The sequence below is a fragment of the Myotis lucifugus genome, unplaced genomic scaffold (genome assembly GCF_000147115.1).
Source record: "Myotis lucifugus unplaced genomic scaffold, Myoluc2.0 scaffold_445, whole genome shotgun sequence".
Classification (NCBI taxonomy): Eukaryota; Metazoa; Chordata; class Mammalia; order Chiroptera; family Vespertilionidae; genus Myotis; species Myotis lucifugus.
This window is the reverse complement of record NW_005871493.1, coordinates 371,725-382,232: the sequence shown is the minus strand read 5'-3', so window position 1 is coordinate 382,232 and position 10,508 is coordinate 371,725. Positions and strand designations below refer to the sequence as shown.

At 52.5% G+C, this 10,508-nt stretch overlaps 1 pseudogene; it reads left to right on the top strand.

Moving 5' to 3' along the window:
- The first annotated feature begins 541 nt into the window (after positions 1 to 541).
- On the top strand, positions 542 to 1,027 carry LOC102428227 (annotated as a pseudogene).
- The last annotated feature ends 9,481 nt before the right edge of the window (positions 1,028 to 10,508 follow it).

Sequence of the window (10,508 nt, the reverse complement as noted above, 5' to 3'; positions counted from 1 at the left end):
TCTGCATAGAATAGTCTTTGTCTCCATTTCTTGTCCCAATTTTCATCTTAATGGCATCCACTTTCACCCTCCAAAGCATTGCCTTTTAGAAGATAAGTTACATGGCCAGCCTCCCTCACAGGCACCCTTAGCTGCTCACACCACTTCCTGCCCCAGGCGGCACCCCGTCCTGGCCACGTGTGGCACTCCCCTCACACCTGCCACGCTGGAGAGTGGGAGCCAGTTGGCAGGTGTGATCCCATTGAGCAAATGAGGACAATGAGAGCAGAGTGTGGTAGCAGCAGGGCTCTACTCGGACTATGCAGGGCTCCAGGCCAGGTTTTCACTAAACCAAGCTGTCTTCCTGACCACAGCACCCACCACATCTCAACTGCAGTCTGGGCTGCCCGCCTGGGACTTAACCTTTGCTGTGTCTGTCATTGTTCTTGAGTTGTTCCATGTCTAGTTGGTTATTTTGTGACCATAGTCCCAGAGCCCAGGAACTGTGGCCTCTCCTTTTCTGGGCCAAGGTACAGAGGACACGCTCCAGAAGTCCTTGCATATGGTGATGATCTTCCCTTTAGTGACAGCTCTGCAGGAAACATGAAATGAAATAGTGGGTCAAATAAAAACTAGAAGAGAAGGAGAAAAGAAACGAAAAGAAAAAAGGAGAAGAAGCTTAAAGGCAATTGTTTCACAGCACTCCTGTTACAATTGAGAATATCTTACGTTGGAAAGCCGAGTTTGATGCAGAACCCTTGGAAATTAAAAAGAAGAACAAACAGGAAAAAAATAAAGTAAGTGGTAAACAGCGACCTGAAACGATCATAATCTGGACACAGCTGATATCTGGTTCTCAGAGGATGCTGGAAACACTGTGCAGGGAGATGAGTCTTTGTTCCAGGAAATGGATGAGTTGGAGCTGGAAGATGAGGACGATCCAGACCACAGTCCGGCTGATCCAGAGCGACTTGACCCACTGATGCACCATCCTCTCTGCAGAGGCCTGACTGCCACAGCATCTGTGGCTATGCTGAGAGGGGGTTGATTTTCCTTTCTTTCTTTTTCTAAGAAAAAATCATTTTCAGGAGAATATTCTTCTGAAAGCTTTCATCAGTGAACTTAAAAAACTGACCTTAAAATTAAAAAAAAAAAGAGTCCTTGCAGAATCATTTCAAGTGGTGCTGAGTCCTGCAGCGTTAGGGGGCTGCCCAGACTCTGGCAAGCTCTGCTCAACACCGATGACATAGTGGCAGCTAGGGGAGAGCTCTCTAAACTGCCTGCCAGTTCTTCTGCCATGTCCTGCCTGGGCTGCCCGGGCCAAAACCATGTGGGGAGAGGACCCCTTGCCCCACAAGGCCATAGCCCCCCACAGAGACATTCTTCCAGGGAGATGGGCTTCATGGGCAGGGCCATGCCACCTGCCTCAAAGAAGGATACGAGGCCTCCATTTCAAATGTATTCCAAGTCCCAAACCCAGGCCAAATGAGACTGCTGGTTTCAACGATTGGGGTAGTTGACCATGCCCTCCCTCTCTCCACCCCACCATAGTTCATGCAGAAATAACTGATGCAGCGAAACAACCTGTGACTCTTCCAGCTGCCCCTGCTCCCTCCCAACTGGGCACGCGGCCTTAGAAACTCTTCTCTAGCACAGAAGGGGCGTCGGTCTCCTCATCTGTAAATGAGAGGGTTGGACTGAACCAGAGATGCCTCATAGAAATACAACGTGAGCCCCATATAGAACTTTAAGTGGTCTAGTAGTGCCCTAGCTGCTTTGGCTCAGTGAATAGAGCTTTGACCTGCAGACTGAAGGCCCCAGGTTTGACCCCAGTCAAGGGCACATGCCCAGGTTGTGGGCTTGATCTCCAGTAGGGGGCATGCAGGAGGCAGCTAATCAATGATTTTCTCTTATCATTGATGTTTCTACCTCTCTCTCCCTCTCCCTTCCTCTCTGAAGTCAATAAAAATATGTTTTAAAATAAATGGTGTAGTAGCCATATTTAAAAAGTAAAAAGAAATATGTAAAATTTAATAACTTATCTCATTGAGTGCCATTTATACAGTATATTATCCTTTCAACATATAATGAATAGGAAAGTTTTTAACAAGGCCATTTTTACATTTTTCTCATGTCAGGTTTGAAAGCTGGTTTGTATCTTACACCTGCAGCACATCAGTTCAGACCAGCCACACTTCCAGTGCTCAAAGCCACACATGTCGAGGGCGCACCATATTGGACTAGGCGGGACCAGATGACCCAGTCCCTTCCCATTCAGGGGACTTCTGATTTCATGATTGAGCCCCACTCTTTACGTGACACCAGATCCTCGGCACCAGGATCTGCCTTCTGCCTTCGGGGAGATGCTCTGCCACCCCCTGCCCTGATGAGCACCCCAGGCTGCACTTTGTCACCCAGCGCTGGCCCTGTCACCCGGCGCTGGCCCTGGCCTGCCTGGCTTTCCAGGCCACAGGGGCATTGCCTCCGTGACACTCTCAGGCCAAAGTGTGAGTTTGGTTTCTAAGGCCAAGCTTCCCCATGGTCCACCCAGCTAAGAACTTCTCTTCTGAGGCAGCCACTAGACCCACACACCTGGGGCAGAGACAGTGAAGACAGGGAGTCACAAGCCCACACACATGGCAGTCCTTCTCTTGGGCAATTCTGTGGGCATCTGCTTTATGCCCAGCATGAGGCCAGCACTATGCCAAGCTGGAGGACACAAAAAGAGCTACGTGATAGTCATGTCTTCCCTCAAGTCCTTAACCCTGGATTGCAAGCGGTCAACAACGAAAGGATGGCACAAAACAACATGCACTAAAGTGTTAAATTGGACACTGCACCATCAGAAGCCGTATCAGTTGGGGTCTCAGCAGGAAACAGATGGTGCACTCCAGCTGGATGACTGAGGAGAGTGTAAGGAGAGTATTGTTGTAAGCATGTGGGGCGGGCTCAGGGGTAATGTGCACGCTGCCCTGGGCCCGAGGGGACCGGGAGGAGACATCCGAGAAGCAGAGGACAGCTGTGTGGGAAGGCGAACTCAAACAAGAGCTGTAGCAACCAGAAGCAGCCCCGCAGGGAAGGAGAGCCAGGAATACTTACCCCAGCTCCCTCTCTTCCCACCCTTGGCTCTTTGTTGATTCATCCTAAACCCAACCTAAAGCCAAAGAGAAGCAATTCCATGGGGTCACCTTCCCAGCACAGAGTGGGGGGCTGGGGTTGGAGGCTGGGGGACTAAGAAAAAACACGCAGCCCAGGGACCAGGAAGAGGTCAGGGTGGTTGGGGCATGCGGGGCCTCTCTAGGGGAGGCAGGGCTAGACCTGGGTCCTGGAGGGTGAGTGGGCTTTGGGAAGATAAGGAAGGTGGGCTCTTCAGGTTGGAGAGCAGAGTTAAGGCAACTCTGAGCAACTCCAGCAGTTGGAGATGAGCTGGCCCCAGGGGGATGGGGGGCGGGGGGCATGCCAAATCTCTGCAGGGACCTAGTACTGTAGTCTTCTTTCCCTCCCCAGGTCCAAGGTCACAAAATCTCCCTCTTCCTTTCTGTGATGGGTGGACTTGACTGAGGCCCCGTAAAGAGGGAAAGGCCCTGAAAGGGCAGAAGGGGCGGAGAAGAGTGGGTGTTGGTGCTCCTGCGGTGAGGTCTGAGGTGACAAAGCAGGAGGGTGTGCCATGGTCCAGCACAGAAGGCGCCATGGTTCCAGCTCTAGATCTAGCCCAGGAGAATAAAGGTCTGATAGGAATCAGAGTAATAACTGAATCGTCTGGCTCTGAGTATGGCACGTTGCATGAGGTCTTTATACATGTTAGCTCGCTTGACATGTATAAGATGAAGGAAAGGAGGGATGGACGTTGGGGAGAGAGGTAACAAACACAGTGAATAAAACTAAGGATACAAGGATGTAAGGGATTTGTCCAAGGTTAGAGAGCCATTAAGTGGAATGGGATTGGGACCCAGTCTCTGATTCGAAGTCTCTATGTGCTTTTCCCACATAAATACTGAGAGGATAATGCGAGCCAGCATCCTATGGGGCCTGGACACCTGCTGCTCTGTGAGAGGGCAGAGCGCTGGGTGACAGCGGCACTGTGGTCACAGGGGTCGGGGCAGAATCCGGGCTCAGATGATAGGTGCTGGAGTGCAGAGAACACTAGCGTGGAGAGCGGATGAGAGGAAGGCTCATGGCAAAAGCAGGATATAACCCGAGATCTTTGAGCACCTAAGTCAGGTTTCCATGGAGACCAAACTCCCTCTTCAGGGGGCCATGATCCACCCTAAGCCACAGGGCATAACGGAGAGCCCCCACCACCCGTCTCGCCCACCCATCATCTGCACCCTGGGTGGGCAGGGAAGGCGGTCCTCCCTGCCCCCTGCATCACACCCTATTCACGTCAGAACTGCCTGGGGCCTGACAGCACCGATGCCCATGTCTGCCCCATGCAGTGAGACAGTCTGAAAACTAACGTCAAGTGAACAGGAAGACACACTGGGTGTGGTGCCTGTGGGTCCTGCCTGCCAAGCCCAGCAGGCCAACAAGGGAAACGATACGTCCCTGCCAGGTGACCACCCCCGCCGTCGAGCGTGGAGCCGGGCAGAGAGATCCATGTTCTACCCAAGTTCATACAGCCTCATTATCTGGGTTATTAAAAGAACGCTTGTTACCTATCTGTAACGACGTGGCTTTGAAAATGCAGGTCATCGCTCCCTATCTGGGCTGTGTCTGCAAGAGAAAAGCACCCGCTGGACAAGCTCAGGCGGGGGTTCCTCGTGGAGGCAAGACTCAATCGGCCGATGAGCCCGTCTGACTCGGTACTTAGCTGGGGAGAGAGGCAGCGATGGCAACAAGAGAGAAGGGGGTGACGGGACCAGGGCGCAGCTCCCCCAGGCTGTAGGAAGGTGTGGTTGAGCTGCAGCACTGAGGGGCTGTGGAAGGCGGTCCTCCATGCCCTTTGTATCACACCCCATGCACACCAGCACTGCCTCGGGCCAGATGCAGCCCGATGCCCAGACCCACCCTCGGAGATTCCAGTTTCATGGTCTGGAATGGAGCCAGGAATTTGTATTTTTTTTAAAGCGCATCAAGTGCAGCCAGAGTTGTAAAGCACTGATAAACCCGATTCCATTCTCTCTGGAGCTCGCCACTCCTTTTCCTTCTTCCCCAGCCAGTAGCTGGGGCCGCCCATGGCAGGAGGCCCTGTGTGATAAAGCAGTGCCCAGGGCAGGCGCTCTCTCACTAACGGGGTGATGAACAGTCCCAGTTTTAAACCGGAAGTACAGCAAGCCTGGAGGCGGTCCCCCTAATTATGGAGCTGCCAGCTCAGCTGACCTGACAACCCTTCGCCTACCTACCCGAGCCAGGAGCCGCCTTCCTCCTGGATCTCCAGGAGCTGTCGCAAGGACCCCAGGGCCATCAGTCCCCATCACCTCCAATCCCCATGCTAGACCCTGGGAGCTGCCCATCCCTCCTGCTGTCCGCCTGGAGTGCCCACACGTCCGAGGAGGGCCAGAGGCAGGCTGAGTGCCATCTGGTCTGCGCCCCGGGCTGATCTGCCCCACATCTGAAATTGCACGACTGGTACTAATATGTTCCTTCCCGAGGTCCTGGGGCTCTAAACCCAGGAGCCATTCACTGAGCAATGTTCGGGTTTATTTGTGAAATTATAGGGCCCTTCATAGCACACTTACAAAGGCGAATAAATCCCTGCTCGTGTGGCCCAATTTGTTGTTCTAACCTGACACTTTCGTGTCATAATCACCTTTCTCTCAGCTGGCTATGGCCAAGGCTGTTAGGATTTATTAGAAGCATTTTATAATGTGCTTTACAAGATGCTGTTTGAAGCTGTGGCTTTGTTTATGGGAGGGAGGGGGAGGGGTGGAGGAACGGGGGTGGAGAGAGGGGAGCCAAGGAGAGCTTTGAGCTGAGAACAGGTAACAACAAGCTCTGAGGCATCCGGGAGCTTTGTCCAGGGAAGAGTTTAATGGGCGCTCTCTTTCCACCCCATCCCCAGCCCCTTCTCCACCCCAGCCCCTGTCCCTGCTCACCCACCACCTGCTCACCCACCAACTTTGATCTCTCGCTTCTGCAATATTATTGATCTTCAGAGGTGGAGAAAAAAAGACACAGACATCAAGGAGATTTGGAAATAAGACTGGGATGACGGGACCCCACTCTAGCCAGTGAAATATCAGCAAGCTCTGCTAGAGGTGACCTTGCCAGCCTCCAGCTCTTTCTACCGAAGAAGGGAAAGGAGGAGAAGCAGGTGAGAGGCACCTTTCTGAGGGCTGGGCGTGGCCCCCTGGACTTGCCCCTCCTTTCCGAGGCAGCTTGTGCTGCAGGTGATCAGAGGAACCCACATGGAGAGTCCCAGGTTTCACCTGACAAACACTTACTGAAAGCTGTGAACTGAGGAGTCAGATGGGCATGCCATGGTTGGCACCCTCTGGAGCTCACCCTGCGCTTGCAGGCTTCACAGCTCCCTGGGCTGGGTGCGCTCCTGGAGATGCGCCCCAAGTTCCAGGAGCAAAAGGGGGAAGAGTTTTGTGGGCCCCAGGGAGTCACCTTTGAGCCAGGCCTTATGAGAAGAATCAAGTTTTCAAGAGAGAGAGTGGTTTCCAGGAGAGACTGCCACGTGCAGGTTGGGGTACTGGACCTCATCGCTCAGCACGCCAGGTACCCGGGGCTTTCCCAGGGCTGGAAGGCCGCAGCGGGCAAGGAGGAGAAGAGCCCTGTGCTCATGCTTCACGGAGCTGGAGGCAGGGGCCCTTCACTGAGAGAGACCCAAGAAGACCCAGGAAGTCCACAGGTCTGTCCGAGGAGCAGGGATGCGTTCCTCACAGCGACACAGTGGCTCAAAAATACTTAAAAGGCGGCCAGGAGCCAGGTGACCATGGTAGGGAGTGTGCACTTTATTCTAAGTGAACGAAGCAGTATCTCGTTTTGCATTTTTTAAAGGACCTTGGGTCAGTGCCCGTGAGCACACCCGCCACCAGGACCTCAGTTTCTAACGCTGCTCTCCCATGAGGACTCCAGCGCTCCAGAAAAACAGCCGGCTCTCAGGCTAGGTCAGGGGCACACCAGGCACGCCCCAGCGTCTTGTAGCGCCAGGAAGCAAGGAGGGGCTCAAAAACAAGAGATGGGGGAGGGGAGAAATGGACAGAGGAGCCAACCTGCAGGGGCTCCCAAATGCTAAAAGGTGGAACAATTTGAGCAGCAAATTAAATAGCATGGTATTGAAGTATGACCCGAAGTACAAAATAAATGCCCACGATCCCATACTGACATAAATAAATGATGAATTAATAAGTGATTGAATGAATGAATGAAGAGACACATCTCCCACAAGGAACTCTAAATCACTGATGTTGGTGGGACAACAGTGAGGAAGGGGACAGGGGGACTGCTATGAGGGTGACAGTGGAGACAGCTGTGGGTGTTTTCTGAAGGCAGTGGCCTCGGGAATTGATGATGGGCTGGGTGTGAAGCGTGGGGGAGAGTGGGAGTCAAGGGTAGCGCTGTGTTGGGCTCAGCTGATGGGAGGGAAGGGGTCTGCGGGTAGGAAACAGGGATCCCACATTTGAGGTTCTTGCTGAGCATCCAAATCAGGTGTCAGATAAGCATTTGGTGTGCAAAGCTGGACTCAGGGGGATGGAGCTGGAGACACAGGGGTCTCCGAGTATCCATTTTGGATTTAAAGCCATTAAGATGATTCATTCTTCATCAAATATCTCCTGAGCACCTACTGTTTGCCAGGTCCTGTTGCAGGCACTGGTGTTAACAGTAGTGAGCAAAAATGTCAACGAGTTTGGCTGCAGTAAGAGCTACAAAGAGTGCAGAGAAGGAGGGAAATGGGGCTGCGAGCCTAGATGGGGGAGCTTGAGCAACACGGGAAGTGACCCCCGTGGATACCTGGGGGAAAGCATTGCAGGCAGAGGGAACAGCAAATGCAAAGGCCCTGACCTGAGGAAGGAGTCTGAAACAGGAGCTGTGAGATTATTACTAGATTTAGTGATCACATCGCAAGGTATGTAAATGCCAAATTACTGTATTGTACACCTGAAACTAATATAATATTGTATGCCAACCATGCTTTAATATAAAAAAATACAATTTTAATAAACAGATGCTGTGTGTCGAGAGAGCAAGAAACTGGTGATTCAGGAAGCAGCCACCCAGAGCAGCCTGGAGGGGGCCTTTGAGAGGAGCAGGGACCTCCCCACGCTAGCGGAAAGGAAGGCAGAGCGCTGGGTGCAGAGGCTGGCAGCCTTGCAGATTTGCTGGTGGGAGGCAGGGACAGTATCTGGGCCAAGAGAGGATACTCTTTGCTTTAAAAAGATATTGCGGATCCTTGTTTATCTTTATTTTATTTTTCAATTACAGTTGACATTCACTATTATATTCATTTCAGGTGTACAGCATAGTAGTTAGGCATTTATGTACCTTACAGAGTGATCCTACCCATATCTTGCACCCACCTGACACCAAGTATGGACCCTGTAGAAGGAAGATGAGGAGAGGTAGAGACCACAGTTTGAGAGAGAGGTGATGAGATCCTGAACTGGAGGCTGCAGGGTGGTATGAGTTTCCTGCAGCTGCTGTAACAAGTCGCCACGGACTTAGTGCTGAAAACAACACATAATCCTTCTCTTACTGCTCTGGAGGTCACATGTCCGAAATCAAGGGCCAAAATGTCTGAAATCCACCTGGACCGAAATCGAGGTGCCTGCGGGGCTGTGTTCCTTCTGGAGGCTTGAGGGAAGAATCTGGTTTAGGGGGGTGCCTTTTCTATCTTCTAGAGACACCCACATTCCTGTCTCCTGGCCCCTTCCATCATCAATGCCAGCAGCTTAGCATCTCTAAACCTCTCTGACTGCCTCTTCTGCCTCCTCCCTCTTCCACATTTAAAGGCCCTTTTGATACATGAGACCCACCTGGATAATCCAGGACCATCTCAGCTGATTAGCAACCGTTTCTATCTGCAACCTCAATCCCCTCACCATGTAGCCAATTATCCACAGGCTCTGGGAATTTGGACATGATATCTAGGGTGGGGTTGGGGGCATTATTCCACCTACCACAGCGCTGGATCAGAAGCCTGTGTGGAGAACTACTGGCTTTGCAGGTTTAGTAAGGAGGGTGGCAGCCTGGCATAATGGTGAGGAGCAGGCATCCGGAGATCAGACAATGTGGGTGCCTATCCCATCTCTGCAACCCATTAGCGAGAAGGCTGTGGGCACGTCCTCACCTCTCCAGGTCTCAGGTTCCTCGTGTGTTGAAGGAAGGTCACAGCATCTACTTCACGGAGTGGCTTCCAGGATGACAACTCACTTATGTGGAGTTCTAACACAACAGCCTCTACCCAGAGGAGGCCCTTCAGCAGTAACTGGTGTTGATGCTGGCAACTGAGCCAGTGGGCAGCTGGGATGAGGGGAAAGGGAAGCAAAACACTCAAGTGGAGGCAGAAAATGACAGCAGGCACCGGAGGAGGAGCCCATCGGGAAGGGTAGGCAGAAAGTAAGTGTAGTTTCCCACGTGCTGGGTCGGGGCATCAGGGGAACCGTCATGAACTGAGTGCTATGTGGCTCCCGTGCCCCTGGAGGCCTGTCTCACAGGAGAGTGAGGATCCTCACAGATGCAGTGCCTGGGACACTGACACACATCGATCATGCACTGTGTTATCCAGGAAGCAGTGAAATATCCACTCACAGTGGAGCACAGGAGAGTGTCTGAGCTCGACACGAGGAACTTGGAGAAGCAGGAGAGTCCTGCCTGCACTGGGATAGTCACGCCAAAGTAGGCACCACGGCCCTGGCTGCACCAGCCCTCCTTGTAGTCCGTCCCGGCAGCACACACACTGATCTCCATGGGGAACAGCAAAGACATCAGAGTAGGCAGCAACAGGGCCATTGGAAACCTTTGGGGACTCAGCTCAGGGGCCACCTCCTCCAGGAAGACAGGGGGGTTAAGTGCCCCTCTCCAGTGCTCACACAGCCAGAGGGCATGAGTCTCTGGTCAATTGCAAGGTACTGTCATTGTCCACTGTTCCATCCTCCCAGAACCTGTAGGAGGAGCAGGAATTCGTGAGCAGCCTTGGGTTTCATAAGATGATAAGATGCCTCCAATCAGATAAAGGGAAGCTCCATTTTTTTCTCTGGGTCAGTGGTTTTTAGTAATTCTCCACAGACAGAGGCCTCCTAGAAAAATCCTCACAGGCAAATGCTGGGCCCCATTCATCCCTGTGCACCAAGAACCTAGTCCTGTGTGCATTACTGGGGCTCAAATGGGGGAGCAAGGGAGGGAGGGAGGGAGGTGGGAGGAAAATGTTAAAAGAGAGGGAGAAGGGCCCTAACCGGTTTGGCTCAGTGGATAGAGCGCCGGCCTGTGGACTAAAGGGTCCCAGGTTCGATTCTGGTCAAGGGCATGTACCTTGGTTGCGGACGCATCCCCAGTGTGGAGTGTGCAGGAGGCAGCTGGTCGATGTTTCTCTCTTATCAATGTTTCTAACTCTCTATCCCTCTCCCTTCCTCTCTGTAAAAAAT